This window comes from Drosophila miranda (genome assembly GCF_003369915.1).
Source record: "Drosophila miranda strain MSH22 chromosome Y unlocalized genomic scaffold, D.miranda_PacBio2.1 Contig_Y1_pilon, whole genome shotgun sequence".
In the NCBI taxonomy this organism is placed as follows: Eukaryota; Metazoa; Arthropoda; class Insecta; order Diptera; family Drosophilidae; genus Drosophila; species Drosophila miranda.
The window spans coordinates 9,543,896-9,561,554 of NW_022881603.1; the positions used below are offsets into that span (position 1 = coordinate 9,543,896).

The window sequence follows — 17,659 nt, forward strand, 5'->3', positions numbered from 1 at the left end:
TCCGGCTCCCAGTTGCATCTAATAACTTCTCGTTTCGCGAATCAGCTTCTGCTTCGAAAAATGAAATCATCGACTGCAGTCTCGGGAATAGGCGACTCTAGCTTCGTCACGGATGGATTTTCGGTCAACGTTAGCCTGCACTCTCGCTCATCGGATTACTCAACTCTCATCACTGCCATTGTAGCCTCTAGCATAACCGATCGACAGCCAAGCTTTGGAATTGACACTCAACCCTGGAACATTCCATTTAACATACCACTAGCTGATCCGGAGTTTTATAAGCCGCAGCGCGTCGATCTGCTAATTGGCGCAAGTCTGTTTTTCGAGCTCCTGTGTGTTGGTCAGGTCAAGCTACTGCCAGGATTGCCTTCAATTCAGAAAACGCGCTTGGGATGGGTCGTGTCTGGAAGTTGTTCGCGTCTAAAAGGTTCCTCGTTGTTATAAAATATTCTGATAACGACGGTATATAAACTGATTACAAATTTAAGTAAGGTCCATCGTGGATTATCGATTACAAAACAGGTTCCTCTGGATAGACTAAAATACCGCCAAATTTTTTAAGTTTCTCTCGCGCCGTAGCTGCTGAGGATAATAGTCCAGAGGATCGGCTTGAGGTGCTTCTTCGGAGGTTTTGGGAGGTAGAAAATTGCATCGAACCAATAATAAAGTCTACCAAAGAAGAGCTAGATTGTGAAGCACACTTTGTGCAGCATTTCCGTCGACTACATAAAGGCAATTATTGTGTTCGGCTGCCAGCAAAATATAATTTGGATCTCCTTGGAGAATCTTACAATCAAGCGCTTCGTAGATTCCTGACCCTTGAGAGAAAGTTAGATCGTCGCCCTGATGTTAAATCTCAGTATGCAGCGTTTATAAAGGAGTACCTTGATTTAGGCCATATGTCTCAGGTTCCTACCCAGTCAATCAGCAACTGCCGATATTTTTTGCCTCACCATTGCGTCATGAAGGAAGATAGTTCTACGACCAAGCTTCGCGTCGTTTTTGATGGATCCGCTTCAACCTCATCTGGATATTCCCTGAACGACGTTTTAATGGCTGGTCCCGTAATCCAACCCAAACTGTTTCATATTCTTGCTCGATTTCGGTCATACGCCGTTGCGATTACGGGAGATATCTGTAAGATGTATCGTTGTGTAAGAGTCTCGACCGAGGATAGCAACTTGCAGTGTATTCTGTGGAGAAACTCCAGGGAAGAAGACTTGCGTGTGTTTCAATTGCACACCGTTACTTATGGGACGAAGCCTGCCTCCTATCTATCTGTGCGAGCGATGCATCAGTTGGCAATAGACGAGCAGATGGCGTTTCCAGTTAGAGCTGAAATCCTTCGCCGTGACTTCTACGTGGATGACTTGATATCTGGAGCCAGCTCGCAGGAGGAGGCTATCCGGATTAGGGAGCAAACTACTGGAATTTTGTCTAGAGGTATGTTCAGATTGAGGAAATGGTGTTCGAACGTCCCTGCTGTGCTGGATGGAGTTCCGGAAGAGGACAAGGAAACATTTTTAAAGTTCGACGATGTCAGCCATGTGACTAAAACTTTAGGACTTGCGTGGGATCCGGTTTCTGATCTACTATTATTTTCGTTCTCGGCCCTTCAATCTTCTTTGAATTCCTGCAGGCGCTCTGTTTTGTCATCCATAGCGCGATTCTACGATCCTCTCGGACTAGCTGGTCCCGTAATTACTAAATCCAAAATCTTTCTCCAGCGTTTGTGCCAAGAGAAGTTGTCCTGGGATGAAAGCCTTCCAGTCGCACTGAACACCGAGTGGCAGGAAATATGCGCCAGTTTTGGTCAGATTCGTCGAATTGAATTTCCTCGGCTTGTGCTCCTTCCAGACTCTACGCTGGAAATTCACGGATTTTGCGATGCCAGCATCGAGGCTTATGGTGCATGCATTTATGTCGTGTCCAAGGGTCAGCATTTCAGCAGTCACTTACTTTGTGCCAAATCTCGTGTGGCTCCTTTGAAGACACTTACAGTACCAAAGTTGGAGCTTTGCGGAGCGGAGTTGCTGGCTAGGCTCATATCTGAGATAGCTGGAATGAATGTATTCAAGGGAAGGTGCTACTGTTGGTGTGATTCTGCCGTTGCGCTCTCTTGGACTCGGGACGAGCCGTCAAGATTTAATATTTTTGTTGCAAATAGAGTGTCATCGATTCAGGAAATGACCGAAAAAATGGAATGGCGCTATGTTCCCACAGCTTTAAACCCAGCCGACATTCTGTCTCGAGGGGCTCATCCGACTGAGCTGAATGAGTCACCTCTTTGGGCTCATGGTCCTCCATTACTTTGCGGCTCCTCAGATGACTGGCCACCCACTGTGCTACCTGATAAGCCAGCCCTTGAACTTCGTCGGAAGGCTCTTCTGGTCAAATCGCCCTACATGGACATTATTGCTGATTCCAAGTATGCGAATTCATTTGCTTCTTTGCAACGCGTTTTCGGATACATTCACAAGTTTTGCAACCGAGTTCGGCGCCCCGGACTCACTGTCTCAGACATTGAACATGGAACCCAGGTATTGCTACGACTAGTCCAGCGTACTCAGCTATGGGAGGACATGAAGTCACTGCGGGCAAGGGGAGCAGTCTCCTCATCGAGCTCAATCGCATCGTTATCGCCATTCATGGATCAGTTTGGACTTCTCAGGGTAGATGGTCGACTGACAAACTCTTCGTTGGATTTTGATGGCCGTCATCCCATCATCTTGCCCAGCAGCCATCCACCGACTCTTGCAATAATCTACAATTTTCATGAGCGGAATCTGCACGCTGGTCCTCGAGCTTTGCTTGGACGAATTCGATCCCAATATTGGCCTATTGGGGGGAGGAAGACGGTAAACAAGGCAGTAAACAAGTGCGTAAGATGCTTTCGACTGAAGCCCAGGGTATTGGAGCATATTATGGCGGATCTTCCAAAGGAGCGGCTCGATGGTTCTCATGCCTGTGAGATCACAGGCGTGGACTTCTGTGGGCCGTTTTTCTACAAACCGGAGGCACGCAACAAGGCTCCAATCAAGTGCTACGTCTGCGTCTTCATTTGTTTCGCTACCAAGGCTGTTCATCTGGAGCTTATAAAGGACTTATCCACAGTTGCTTTTCTACATGGACTAAAGCGCTTCATATGTACCAGACGGAAGCCGCGGCAAATTTGGTCAGACAACGCAACCAATTTTGTCGGCGCTAAGAATGAGCTGATGGAATTAAAGCGCCTGGTCCTCAGCGATGACCATCAGAAGGCGCTGCTGGATTTTTGCTTGGTCGAGGCTAGACTGGCATTTCATTCCTCCGCGCTCCCCTCATTTTGGTGGTCTATGGGAGGCTGCAGTGAAGACGGCCAAGTACCACTTCTACCGTGCGATAGGCAACTCGGTTCTTGGATTTGACGAGCTGCGGACGCTGTTGGCCACATCACGGCAGTGATTAATTCAAGACCTTTAGTTTCAATTTCAGAGAGCCCTGCCGATCTAGATGTTCTAACTCCAGCGCATTTCTTGAATGGTGGCCCTCCTGCTTCGTTCGCTGAGCCTGACGTCACGCAGCTAAACTTCGATCGCCTGGACGGCTGGCAGCGCGTTTCGTACCTGCAGCAGCTCTTTTGGTCCCGGTGGAAGGAGGAGTACATAACGTCACTGCAGCAGCGCTCAAAGTGGCGCACTGCGAAGCCTAGCTTAGCAGTCGCAGATTTGGTTCTTGTCAAGGATGAGAATCTTCCTCCCATGAAGTGGCCACTGGACGAGATGGCGTTGCCCGAGTTGCTGTGCTGAAGACGTCATCTGGAATCACCAAGCGCGCCGTCAACAAGCTGTGCCTGCTGCCCTTAAAGATGCTGTTGAAAGTCAGGCTTCCAACGGTGGGAGTATGTCGGGTCAAGCAGCTTAAATATTTTAAATTATTGCCAGTGGTGCGGCCCAAAGGAAATTCATTTTGGTGTTGTCGTTTCCAATGCCCCCACTGCAAAGATCATTTGCTACCGCATATGCGCATGCAGCGGAATTCTTTCGTCTCCTTATGTCGCAATCTCTCGGACTCGGCTTAACAGCGTCCCCGAGCAGCTCTAACGCTCTCGGGCTATCATACGCTCTCGCTCGCGTCTAAGCTTGCTGCATAGGGCCCGGCAATTTGGCCCGTCAGCCCTTGCATGGGCAGTCTTGAGCAGTCTCGCAGCTATTAGACTAACATCCTCGCATCAATCGTTCGCCCCAATCATCCCCATATGTACATACGCGATAAGTTGGTTTACATATGCAAATAAATTGTGAATTATAAACAGCCTCTCGACTTTCATAAACTTCAAATTGCAACAGTTGTTAAAAAAGCTTAATAGCTTAACAGTAAGATCTAACAGAAGTGTGGATACCAAATTTTGTTACTCTAGCCTTAATAGTCTCTGAGATTTGTGGATGCCCCAGATTTACGTCCTTTACGCGGGCGGAAGGGGGTGTGGCGAAATTTTGACACAAAACGGTCAAGGTCCGATATCACAGGAGTGTGGATACCAAATTTGGTTGCTCTGGCTCTTATAGGTTCTGAGATCCTTTAACTCATATTTTGCAATTGGCAAAACCGACCATGAAACCTGTGTGTTAGAGAGAGACAGAGCGAGAAAGAATGAAATTGTTTTCTTGATTCTGGCTATGATAGTTAAACGATCTGGTTCAGATTTTACACTCTAAAACATATAGTCATCCTCTACGATTCTGCGTTTTCAGTTTTCTTGTATCTCTGAATTTGTGGATGTCACAGATTTTCGTCCTTTCTGGGGGCGGAAGTGGGCGGGGCAAAGTTTTGAAATATACTTGTAGCAGTGACATATCACAGAAGTCCGGATATAAAACGTCGTTGCTCTAGCTCATATAGTCTTTGAGCACTAGGCGCTGATAGGGACGGACAGACGGACGGACGGACAGACGGACAGACGGACAGACGGACAGACAGACAGACAGACAGGGCTCAATCGACTCGGCTATTGATGCTGATCAATTCCTTCTGGACGTTACACACATCCACTTTCACCACAAATCTAATATACCCCAATACTCATTTTGAGTATCGGGTATAAAAAGAAACGAAACCATAAAGAAGAGCTTTCACCTGCGGCTGACCCTTTCTTCGATAGGTTTTTGTTTCACGAACAACAGGCGAAATCCAGGGATGGCTTAGGTCTGATGTGCACACGTGTGTACGGCCAAATAATAGTTTTGTTTTGTTCCACACCCTGCGGCATCTGTGGCATGATTAAATTTTAGCAAAATTACTCGCTCTCTTTCCCAGAACCTCTGTTGTTTCCAGCGAACAATGCCAGAGACAAAATAATAGCTGAAGATCCTGTTTCTACTACCGAAAATTGTGTTGCCACGATTGTTTTGTAAGTGCTTTTCCAAGGGTAAATCAGCCCGCAAGGTGTACTGAAAGCGTGTCTGGAAAATGAACCATATTGCCATCGCCTCACATCCAATAAATCTGTCCATCATTCTGTCTAGTTTGTGTAAAGTTTTAGTATTATACGATTTTTGATACGATTCTGGTATAAAACGGAAGCTTCCGCTTCCGGTAGCTCTTCTTTCCTTGCTTCCTGTTTTTATGGCTTAATCATACTTAATAGGCATTGTTAATGCCGTTCCAGTGGAAATTGTGATTAAATACATTTGCATAATGTTGCATTTAAACTTGGAAGTCATTAACGTGTCAACTGGTTCAATGTGTCGTATGATTGTTATTTAATTGGGTTCTGTTTATTGGCAGACAGGCAGTCTCCCCGCAAAACTGTTTTGTGCTTGCAATGAATGCTGCTGAAATCAATTATCGTATTTAATGAGGTTCATTGGGATCGCCGCGTGTACCAAGAGTAGCTGTAGGGGCCGAATTTAGGGAAAGAGTATGGAACATAACGGATAAGCACAGTTTTCTTTTGGTAATGCTTAAAAGTGCAGATACATAGTAACTCCGAAAGTGGATCGTAAGCTGCAAGCTTTCCGAAAAGCTTTCTAAGGAGAGTCGGCGCGCAGCGCACGCATTTAAGCGAAAGACGTCACGTTTACCTTGACCCAAGAGAGTAGCGTAGCGTAGGGAGAGCATAGATTAAAAGCTTGACCAAAATTTCGCTTAATTGGGCGAAAGATCATCCGATTATGCAGTTAAAGTTCCTAAGATCATCCGATTATGCAGCTAAAGTTTCCAAATATCATCCGATCTTCGAGCTTTTGGTTCGGCACCGCTTAGCTGAACTTGCAGAAGTTGGGCTGGAGTTATTGACTGAGAATCGATTGATTAAAGCGGACGTGTTTACTCGGGAATAAATAAGTATATATATATATATATAGTGACATATCCATTATTCCCCACATCCCATACACATTATGTTTATGTGTTTATGTACAATTCATCCACCCCATCCACACAAGTAACAGGACCCCACTCAAGAATCAATAACCGTATGAACCGTCGCGGCAGTGTTTAGTGGGTTTTGAAGTCCTCGAGGATCGAGGTATTTTTCGCATAGGCCAGTAGTTGCTGTGGCAGTGTCCCGTTCATATTCCCACTAATAATCTGCAGTCCTTCCGTGGTAGGTGCAGCAGGTAGTGGCTGAGTTTGTCATTGCGTTCCTTGCACATGATTTTCGAGGTTCTGCAGGCGGTGGTACTCCTCCACCTACATTCGGTTTGTGATCCGGCCTGCTTTTCTAGATCGCTTTGCAGCGTTCTGAGGGAGACAGGCACGTTCTCGGTTCTCGTATTCGCCAGCCCGACGCCTTCCTTAGGTAGTACGTCCGCCGTCTCGTTCCCTTCGATGCCCTGGTGGCTGGGAATCCAGTAGATCCGCACTGACTTTGTCGTGCTTAGGGTATCTAGTGCCTCCCTGCTCGCCAAGACATTTATGAAACTGACTGCGGACGACTGCATGGATCTTATCGCCGCTTGGCTGTCGACGAATAGGTTGACCGCATCGTGTGCTCTTTCAGTGTGAAGAGCGACTTCTGCTGCTTTCCTGATGGCAAAAACCTCTGCCTGGAATATGCTACAATGGTCCGGTAGCTTATATGACAGCCTTATCTCAGGGTCTGTACAGTATAGGCCCGCTCCTACTCCTCCGTCCATCTTGGAGCCGTCCGTATATATATTGAGGTGCTCCGTTTGGTCTCTTCCGATTTTCCAGTCTTCAGGTCCCAAGGATGCAGTTGTTTTTACGTCGAGGCATGTTTGGGGGGTCATGTAATCAGTTGATCTGTTCATTTCCCTTCCAATTGAACTATGCCCGTATTCTTGTGGCGACATATTTCCTGAAGCGATGAGGCGTTGTGCTGCCTTTCCTGCAGTCAGACGGGCGTGGATGTCGGGCCGCTTTGTATTGTGCTTTGGCCTTCATCCCCTGCTTGGAACGCTTCGGCCCTTCCCTACGCAGGGAGCTGGTGCCTGGTTCCGGTGAGCGGAGAAGGCTCTCTTCCTCCGTCCTGCTCATGGAGAGCACGCTCTCCAGATCCGTGTCTGTGTCGACTACGGCATCTGTGCGGCTCAACTTGCAGGCTGCGGAGTGAGTTGTTTTTGTTGTTGTTGTTGTGGCAGTAGCTTTACAACTGACTTGGCCTGCTCCCGCCAAGTCTGAGGTGTGACCGCTGGCGACACGCAGAGAGGATTGCTCCTCCCCGTGCCCGCCGGTGGTAGCAGTCACGCTTCCCACCGACGTTTGGGTTGACATCCCAACCCGTGCTTTATCCTTCTTCGCCTCCATATTTGGCCCGAGGGTCCATACTGGTTAATATTTTTCGGGGGGACCACCCCCTAGCGTTTTAGGCCTGACCGCCAGGCACCTCTAGCCATGGCCCTGGTTCGGTTCCCCCGACTTTGAATCGGGAAGACGCCGGACCATAGCCTTAGCTAGACACTGCATTCCCCCGGACAGAGCAAGCGACAGTGCATTACCCTTGTCCCGGGTAATGCAGTGTCCATTGCCCAGCCGGCACCCTCGTGGAGGGTTCAGCTAGAGGATAAATACAAAATCAAAAAACTTACAAGTGAACCAAAATAAAGTTAAAAACTACTGAAAACAAAACAAAACCCAATCAACACCAACAACATGGCGTTACCATCACTATCATTGAGCGAAATCCACTTGAACCAGGCACTGCTGTCGATCAGACAAATACCTGCCTATGACGGTTCATCTGGACAGCTAATCTGTATGCGGATTATATCCAACTGAAGATCTTCGCCAACAAAGGATCCTATTTGGAGCGACCGAGATCCAACTGTCAGGAGAGGCACAACGCATATCGCAAATGATACAACCCAACACGTGGCTCGAACTGAAGACGGCGCTGATCAACGAGTTCAAAAATCACACACCATATGAAGAACTCTTACGACAACTATAAACCACCAGATTCAACGGCAGTCTTCGTAAGTTTATAGAAGAATTAGAGATAAAAGCATTATTAATAAACAATAAGCTAAACTTAGAAAACATACCAGAAAATAATGTCATTTATAAAAACGCTTTGAACAACACAATTAAAGACAACACAACACATTACTCGAAAACTTCCTGACAGAATGTTCATGACCTTAGCAAGAAAAGATATTACTACATTGTCTAATCTTAAGAAGGCAGCACAAGAAGAAGGATTGTACGAAGCTAGTACAACAGATTCAGGTACAAATAAAGATCAATCGAAATCGTCTCAATCAAATCGAAAGAATGTTGGAAACTATTATCCAAATTATAATACTACTAACTATCACAATTAAACTCAGAGTTCATCTGGAACAGGTCAGACTAATCGAACAAATCAAAATCAAAATTCCCAAAATCCTGGATTATACAATGAGTTCAAAAATTCCTTGAATCAAGGTAGGGCTCAGAATCCATACAATCAGCAAATATCTCAAAACCAAGCTAGTGGGAGTGGACCCAACCAACCTACTAAAAGAGGGAGGGAGAGCCAGAGTGGCCAAACGAAGATGGACGTAAATTTTCATCAAGCCGCCTCGGAAGAAACCGAGGAGGACCCTATATAAACATTACCATTAATAAAAGAATATTAAGGTGTATCGCTGACTCGGGATCATCGATCAACATCATGAAAGAAAATTATACAGATTCCGAGATAAAAGACGATAACCTTACGGTCCATACCATCAATGGACCTGTCCGTTTAACTAAGAGTATAATGAGGAATGCGAACAAAACATGTCCGTCCGAACAAAAGTTCTACATACATAACTTTTCCGAAAATTATGATATTTTATTAGGAAGAGAATACTTGATAGCAAGTAAAGCCGTCATCGATTACAGAAATGACACTGTAACACTAGGAGCTAGGTCGTACCCAATCATTCAGAGTGGAGAAGCTATTGAAGCCGGCAAGACCGCACAGAAGTGCACTGATCCCTCTACAAAAGAAGAGAAGATCGCACCTAAGTGCCTTGACCCATCTCCAGAGGGAGATCAATACTTCGCTTCCGCTCTAGACAGTGAATTAAGGGAAGGTAATCAATTAAGATTAGAACACTTAAACGACGAAGAGAGGGAAGAGTTAAAGAAGGTCTTATATGAGTTTAAGGATGTGCAGTACAGAGAAGGTGACAATTTGACTTTCACAAGTACAATCAAGCACGAGATCAAAACTCAGCATGAAGACCCGGTCTACAGACGACCATACAAATATGCCCAGATACATGATCAGGAGGTAAACCAGCAAATCAAAGATATGATCAGGCAGGGAATAATTCGAAAGTCGAATTCTCCTTACTGCTCGCCCATATCTATGATTCCGAAGAAGATAGATGCTTCAGGAAAGCAAAAATATCGAATGGTAGTAGACTATAGAAGTCTAAATGAAATAACAGTTAAGGACAAATTCCCAACTCCACGAATGGATGAAATCCTAGACAAACTAGGTAAATGTCAGTATTTTACGATAATCGATTTAGCAAAAGGTTTCCATCAAATACCCATGGAACCTAGCTCAATCCCCAAAACTGCGTTCTCCACTAAGCATGGACATTACGAGTTCACTCGCATGCCCTTTGGGCTAACCACTGCCCCAGCTACCTTCCAAAGATGTATGAACAATCTGCTAGAAGAGTTAATCTTCAAAGATTGCTTTGTATACTTAGATGACATCATTATATTTTCCACTTCATTGGAAGAACACTTGTTGTCACTAAGGAGAGTATTTGGAAAGTTGAGAGACGCCAACTTGAAGCTACAAATGGATAAATATGAATTCATGAAAAAGGAAACTGAATTCCTAGGTCATGTAGTCACTACTGAAGGAATAGTACCAAATCCAGGCAAAATCTCTGCCATTGTCAAATTTCCAATACCAGAAACGACTAAACAAATAAAGTCATTCTTAGGTCTGTGCGGGTTCTACAGGAAATTCACTCCTAATTTTGCAAACATAGCAAAACCCATGACACTCAAACTAAAGAAAGGAGCTGTCATAGACCCCAAGGAAGAAAAGTACGTCGAGGCATTTGAGAGACTAAAAGTACTCATCACCTCAGACCCTATCCTTGCGTTCCCAGACTTTGACAAAATGTTCACGGTAACAACCGACGCTAGTAACATAGCATTGGGAGCGGTTTTGTCACAAGAACACAAACCGATCTGCTACGCTAGCAGAACCCTAAATGAACATGTAATAAACTATTCAGCCATCGAAAAGGAATTATTAGCGATCGTATGGGCAACCAAGTATTTCCGTTCATACCTGTTCGGTAGAACATTCGAGATACAAAGCGATCATAAACCCTTGATTTGGTTGAACAACCCCTCAAGGAGCCAAATATGAAATTACAAAGGTGGAAAATAAAACTGAATGAGTTTGATTTTAAAATGAAATATCTACCAGGCAAAGAAAATCATGTAGCTGATGCCTTATCAATGGTAAATATTAATGAAAATCTCCTTGGCGAAGCTTCCAATATCGTTGGTGCAACTGTACATAGCGCACAGGAAGACAATCTAAATCACATTGCTATCACGGAAAGACCAATTAACTATTACAATCGGCAAATTGCAATGAAGATAAGGTAGAAACAATTCGTTATTTTCACAAGCTAATCATCTAGATCACGTATAAGGAAATGACTAACACCTTAGCGAAGGATATAATAAAGGAATATCTATGCACCAAAAAGAGCGCATTATATTTCCATAGCGAAATAGATTTTCCTCCATTCCAAAAAGCCTATTTAGAAATCATTAATTCTAACAATATAACCAAAGTTATTAAATCAAGCACGAAACTCCTAGATATTCAGAATTACGCTGAATTTAAAGAAACCATATTAAAGAATCATAAAGGCTTACTCCATCCAGGGATAGAGAAAACCGTCAATTGGTTTAGGGGAAAATACTATTACCCGGATTATCAAAAACTAATCCAAAACATCATAAACGAATGTCCTACTTGTAATATTGCCAAAACAGAACATAGAAAATACGAAGTTGGCATTCGAAACTACACCGGAAATACTGAACATCAGAGAGAAATACGTCATAGATTTCTATATGGTTGGTAACCAACAGTTCCTATCATGTATTGACGTATACTCGAAGTTTGCCACTCTTGTAGAAGTAAAAAGTCGTGACTGGTTAGAAGCAAAAAGAGCCATCATGAAAGTTTTTAACGAGATGGGCAAACCAATTGAAATCAAAGCCGATAAAGATTCAGCTTTTATGTGCACAGCATTGCAAGCATGGCTGAATGCGGAAAACGTCAAAATAGAGATCACTTCCAGCAAAAATGGAATATCTGACATAGAAAGATTTCATAAAACAGTAAATGAAAAATTAAGAATAATATCTAGCGAGGATAACCCAGAAGATAGATTCACGAAGTTTGAATTAATTCTTTATACTTATAATCATAAAACCAAACATAATACCACAAATAGGACACCAGCTGATATATTCATTTATGCAGGCTCACCTGATTATGACACCCAACTAAATAAAGTGAATAAAATCACTCAATTAAATAAAAACCGCATAGAGTATGAAGTAGATACCCGCTATAAACTATCACCTCTAGTTAAGTCTAAGGTAACAAATCCTTTCAAAAGGACGGGCGAAATTAGACAGGTAGACGAAAAACATTATGAAGAAAAGAATAGGGGTAGGAAAATAACTCATTATAAATCAAAATTCAAGAAAAAGAAGAAATCTAATAGAAGAAAATATAATAATTCCAGAGAAACCGAGGAAGTTAATGGAATCGGCGAACTTCAACACAATTAAAATCCTCATCTTCCTCATAATTACCATCGTAATAGCACAGGGCCAAAACATAGAAATAAATCCTATAAAATCCCAAAACGGATATATGATATTAAAAACTGGATCGATTAACATACCTATCAATTACGAATACCATTATCTAACTGTTAATGTAACTAAAACCGAAGAACTATACCAAAATTTATTAATGCAAGCCACTAAATTCCAGGACATAATCCAAATAAAATATATAGTAGACAAATTGCAAAGAGAAATGAATTGGCTAAAAATAACCAAAAGAAATAAAAGAGGCCTTATCAATATAGTAGGAACAGCCTACAAATATCTCTTTGGAACACTAGATCAGGAAGATAAAGTCGATTTGGAACAAAAAATAGAAAATTTAGCCAGCCGTAGCATTCAAATGAATGAACTAAATTTGGTAATAGATGCAGTTAATAGCGGAATAAACGTTATAAACAAACTAAATGAAGAAAAAGACAGGAATCAACAAATAGAAATTTTGATATTCAATCTACAACATTTCACAGAAGATATCGAAGATATAGAAGTAGGTATGCAATTAACTAGGCTCGGTATATTTAATCCAAAATTATTAAAACAAGACTACCTCGAACAAATAAATTCTGAGAAAATACTAAATATAAAAACCTCCACATGGCTAAAATCCGATACCAACGAAATTCTAATAATTTCCAACATTCCCAAAGACATTACAAAAGTACCAATCTATAAAATCGTTCCGTATCCAGACGAATTAAATAACATGTTAACAGATATGACATACGACAAGTACTACATAAAAAATGAAGAAGTATTTGTTAAAGAAACTAGATTGAAAACCAATGACAATTGTATAAAAGGAATTTTAATGCAAATTTCCACTAAATGTCCATATTCCAAAACTTTTCAAAACTTTCAAATAAACTTTATTGAACCCAATATACTAATCACATGGAATCTTCCAAAAACAACGCTAAACCAGAATTGTGTAAACCAAGAAATCATAGCGGAAGGAAATACGATTATAAAAATATACAACTGTTCAATCCAATTAAATGAATTTACAATATCAAACACAATGTTAGATTTTGCCCAGAATGTTTATGTCAACAACAACATAACTAAAATAAAACCACTGTCGTATGTTCAAACTAATGAAATAATTATGCAATACACCAAATATAGTAACCTATTACAAATAAGTCTACTAATTTCATTTGTCATAATTATATTAGTACTACTAAGTTATGTAGCTGTTAAATTTAAGAAAACTTCTAAAAGAGTCAGGGTTAATTTTTGTAGCTCTATAATATAAGCAGAAGAGGAACCAACCTCAGCCACCGCACTTGACACCCCGTCACTATACCCGAGGTTAATCGCCTAGGGACAGGCTAATAACAAACGTTGGTGGAGTGACATATCCATAATTCCCCACATCCCATACACATTATGGTTATGTACAATTCATCCACCCCATCCACACAAGTAACAGGACCCCACTCAAGAATCAATAACTGTTTCTTCCCATACTCCAAGCTAGGGCCCCCCATAATATAAACAATGGACCACATTGTTTCATCAACATTAGAATCACGCCACTCTCGAGAAATCGATTCTTTAGAATCACGCCACTCATGAGGACCAATCAAAGCTAGACATAAAACCAAGGAGTATCACATTCCTAGCACCGTCATGTAATGCAACACCGATCGCCAGCAGTGGATGCCTTTCATCAAAGCCGACGCATCCCCAAATATCGATCCAGGCACGTACGCCACCGACACGAAGATGCAGCCGAGGAAAGCAACGCCCGAAGCCAGAGTCGGGAGTTCCAAGAGAAGGGCTCATGGAAACTAGCCAGCAGCAGAGAGATCAGTTCCGTTTGAGACAAGCAGACGTAAAGTTAAGTCGGGGAATTCAACCATCTTGTGACATAAAGAAATTAAGTACTAAAAATAAAATCTTTTTTAAAAACTAAATTTCGAGTTGCGGATATTTAACTATATATATATTTAGCCAACGAACAGTTCTGGCATCTACGCCATACCTCTTGAGTTGAGTTTCAATTAAGACCGAGAATCAGGAGATTTACCCAGGAAAGCAGTGTAAAGAAAAACCTAGCTGGTATGTCCGTGATTAGTTTGGAAAGTGTTCGTGGTAATATATATATATAAGAATTTGTGTTATAGGACGGCGGCCCGTAGCCACGGTACTGCTCGTGCGATCATCAGTTGCATAGGAGTGCATATACGGTGTGGTCTACGAGAGTGGTGGGGCGGATCGAAAAGACAAGTAGTGAACCCGCGGGAAAATACCGAACAGCGAGACCTGCAGCTTGGCGTTGTCTGTCGAAAGCCTCAACAACCGTGTGGATGCACGGCGAAAACCAAGAGGCGCCTCCGGAACTTTATTTTTGGCGTCATTGATGCCACCCGTTATCGAGCCTCCAATGAAAGTGTAGTCCGCAGACCGACGTCGAATCGGATCGGCAACCTGAAGTCAAGCTAAGGAGCTAATGTACCCTATCGTCAACTGATTTAGCTGCGCCAGCGACACCCAATAATGAACTCGAATTGATTGCATTATTGTTGGATACTTCCGGCGGCGCAGTCCTACTCAGCCTGGCTGACATGTCTCTCGACCACGTCAATAGAGGATCGTAGTTACTCGTTGATGTAACACACGCCCCTTTTTTCTCTAAATTTCATGTGCCAGGCTAAAACCATTCTCTTTCGTCACAGTTTTATAGTTAGTTATGTAAACCAGCCAACATAATGGTTTTTGGAAAGTAATGGGTATGAGAGCAACATTAATTTTTCTTGAGATTACAAAGCAGTACACTCTAGTACGCTCACGTGCATATATACTCGTATTAAATATCTTTTCTTTTCCTTAGAAGTATACACCAACGTCATCATTGAGCTCAACGATCACGGATGGAATAAACGGTACTGGCCTACCAAAAGCGCTGTGAGTTTGTAAATAAGAACAAGTACATATATGCACTGAGCTGGGAAGTAACCTGCGTGTTACATATATTTTTCTTTTGATATCACCTTTATATATCCGTAACCATAATGTATTGGTACCTCTCACCCCTTTAGAATCTGTTACCCATATATGATGGTCATTTTTATACCCGATACTCAAAACGAGGGGGAACGTTGTGAGTTGCTGCGGACACCGCAACTCTACGGTTATACCCGATACTAAGTCAGTATGGCTCTCCTCCGGCAGACGCCGCTAATATTAAACGACACGACAAAGAGTGCGTGCGAGAGAGACAAAATCAGTCTGAGCGTGACGTCGGGCGCTGCGTAGCCACTGCAAATTGATTTGTTCCTATTGGCTATAAAAATGATCTGATCTGATCTAGATTCAGCAATCTGATAGATATGGTCATTATCTATGATTTTGCGTTTTTAGTTTTCTCGAATGTGCAATATTGTGGATGCAACAGATTTTCGTCCTTTGTGGGGGCGGAAAGGGGTGGGGCGAAATTCTGAGATATACGTTTTATAGTGAGATCTAACAGAAGTGCGGATATTAAATTTGGTTACTCTAGCCTTAATAGTCTCTGAGATTTGTGGATGCCCCAGATTTTCGTCCTTTGCGGGGGCGGAAGGGGGTGTGGCGAAATTTGGACCCAAAACGGTCAAGGTCCGATATCACAGGAGTGTGGATACCAAATTTGGTTGCTCTGGCTCTTATAGGTTCTGAGATCCTTGAACTCATATTTTGCAATTGGCAAAACCGATCCTGAAACCTGTGTGTTAGAGAGAGACAGAGCGAGAAAGAATGAAATTGTTTTCTTGATTCTGGCTATAATAATCATACGATCTAGTTGAGATTTTACACTCTAGAACATATAGTCATCCTCTACGATTCTGCGTTTTTGGTTTTATCGTATCTTTAAAAATGTGGATGCCACAGATTTTCGTTCTTTGTGGGGGCGGAAGTGGGCGGGGCGAAGTTTAGAAATATTTTTGTAGCAGTGACATATCACAGAAGTCTGGATCCAAAACAACGTTGCTCTAGCTCTTATAGTCTTTGAGCACTAGGCGCTGAAGGGGACGGACAGACGGACAGACGGACGGACGGACAGACAGACAGGGCTCAATCGACTCGGCTATTGATGCTGATCAAGAATATATATACTTTATGGGGTCGGAAACGATTCCTTCTGGACGTTAAACACATCCACTTTTACCACAAATCTAATATACCCCAATACTCATTTTGAGTATCGGGTATAAAAATTGCACAAGTGATCGTGAGTTCTTAAACCGACTATAATTTTTGTTGTCATTTTTTTCTATCTGCTATCTGCTAAAGGCAGAGACATAATAAATTTCTATTCAATTAATGCCCATTGCCGAATATATTTTTCCTTTCGGCCATAAGTTAATGTGAAGGGTCATTAAAGAGTTCTTTTCTGCAAAGCTAATGACCAGTTTTGGCCCATATAGGGTAGTCAAGAAAGAAATAGAAAGTGAAAGTGATAGTGAAAACGAGTGGGAACCCGACCAAATAGGCTTTCAACCGTCAATAACCATGGATATGAACCAAGTGCAGGCGTTAGTAGCGAATGCCGTCAGTCAGGCATTAGCGGCACAAGAAGCTAGATTTAATGAACAGCTGAATGTAATACAACAAGATATTCGAAGACTGCACGTAGAAGCACCTCAGGTCGAGTCATATCAGACGATAAGCATAAATCCAGCCATCCCGTGTGATTTAAAATTAGACATTATAAAATCAGTACCCGAGTTCAATGGAACTCAGGACGATTATGTGGCATGGAGACAGTCCGCCACAGATGCCTATGAGCTTTTTCAGCCATATGTGGGTAGCAGCGCGCATTACCAAGCAGTGACTATCATTCGAAACGAAATTAGAGGTACAGCTAGAGCGCTATTAGTGTCACATAACACCGTACTAAACTTTGATGCCATTATAGCGAGGTTGGACTGCACATACGCAGACAAGACATCACTCAGGCTTTTGCGTCAAAATTTGGATATGGTTAGGCAGGGCAATTCTAGCCTCATGGAATATTACGATGAGGTTGAACGAAAATTGACACTCGTCGCAAATAAAATTGTAATGACACATCAAGCGGATACAGCAGCAGTGCTCAACGAAGAAGTTAGAGCTGATGCGCTGCATGCTTTCATATCGGGCCTTAAAAAATCGCTAAAAGCAGTTGTATTTCCGGCTCAGCCCAAAGACTTACCGTCTGCACTAGCTTTCGCAAGGGAGGCGGAAGCGAGTATAGAGCGTAGAATTTTTTCGGCTACGTATGCAAAGGCTATGGAGGACAGGGCTCAGGCAGGTGAAAATAACAAGTATCAGGCACGCCCTCATGATAAACAGGGAAAAAACAACG

At 42.7% G+C, this 17,659-nt stretch overlaps 1 long non-coding RNA gene across 1 annotated transcript; it reads right to left on the bottom strand.

Moving 5' to 3' along the window:
* Positions 1–444: 444 nt before the first annotated feature.
* On the bottom strand, positions 445–13,398 carry LOC117190933. Its single transcript, XR_004473889.1, has 3 exons — positions 13,385–13,398; positions 8,910–8,913; positions 445–565 (listed from the first exon to the last, which is right to left on the bottom strand). It is a non-coding gene; the product is annotated as an uncharacterized LOC117190933 (long non-coding RNA).
* Between the last annotated feature and the right edge of the window lie 4,261 nt (positions 13,399–17,659).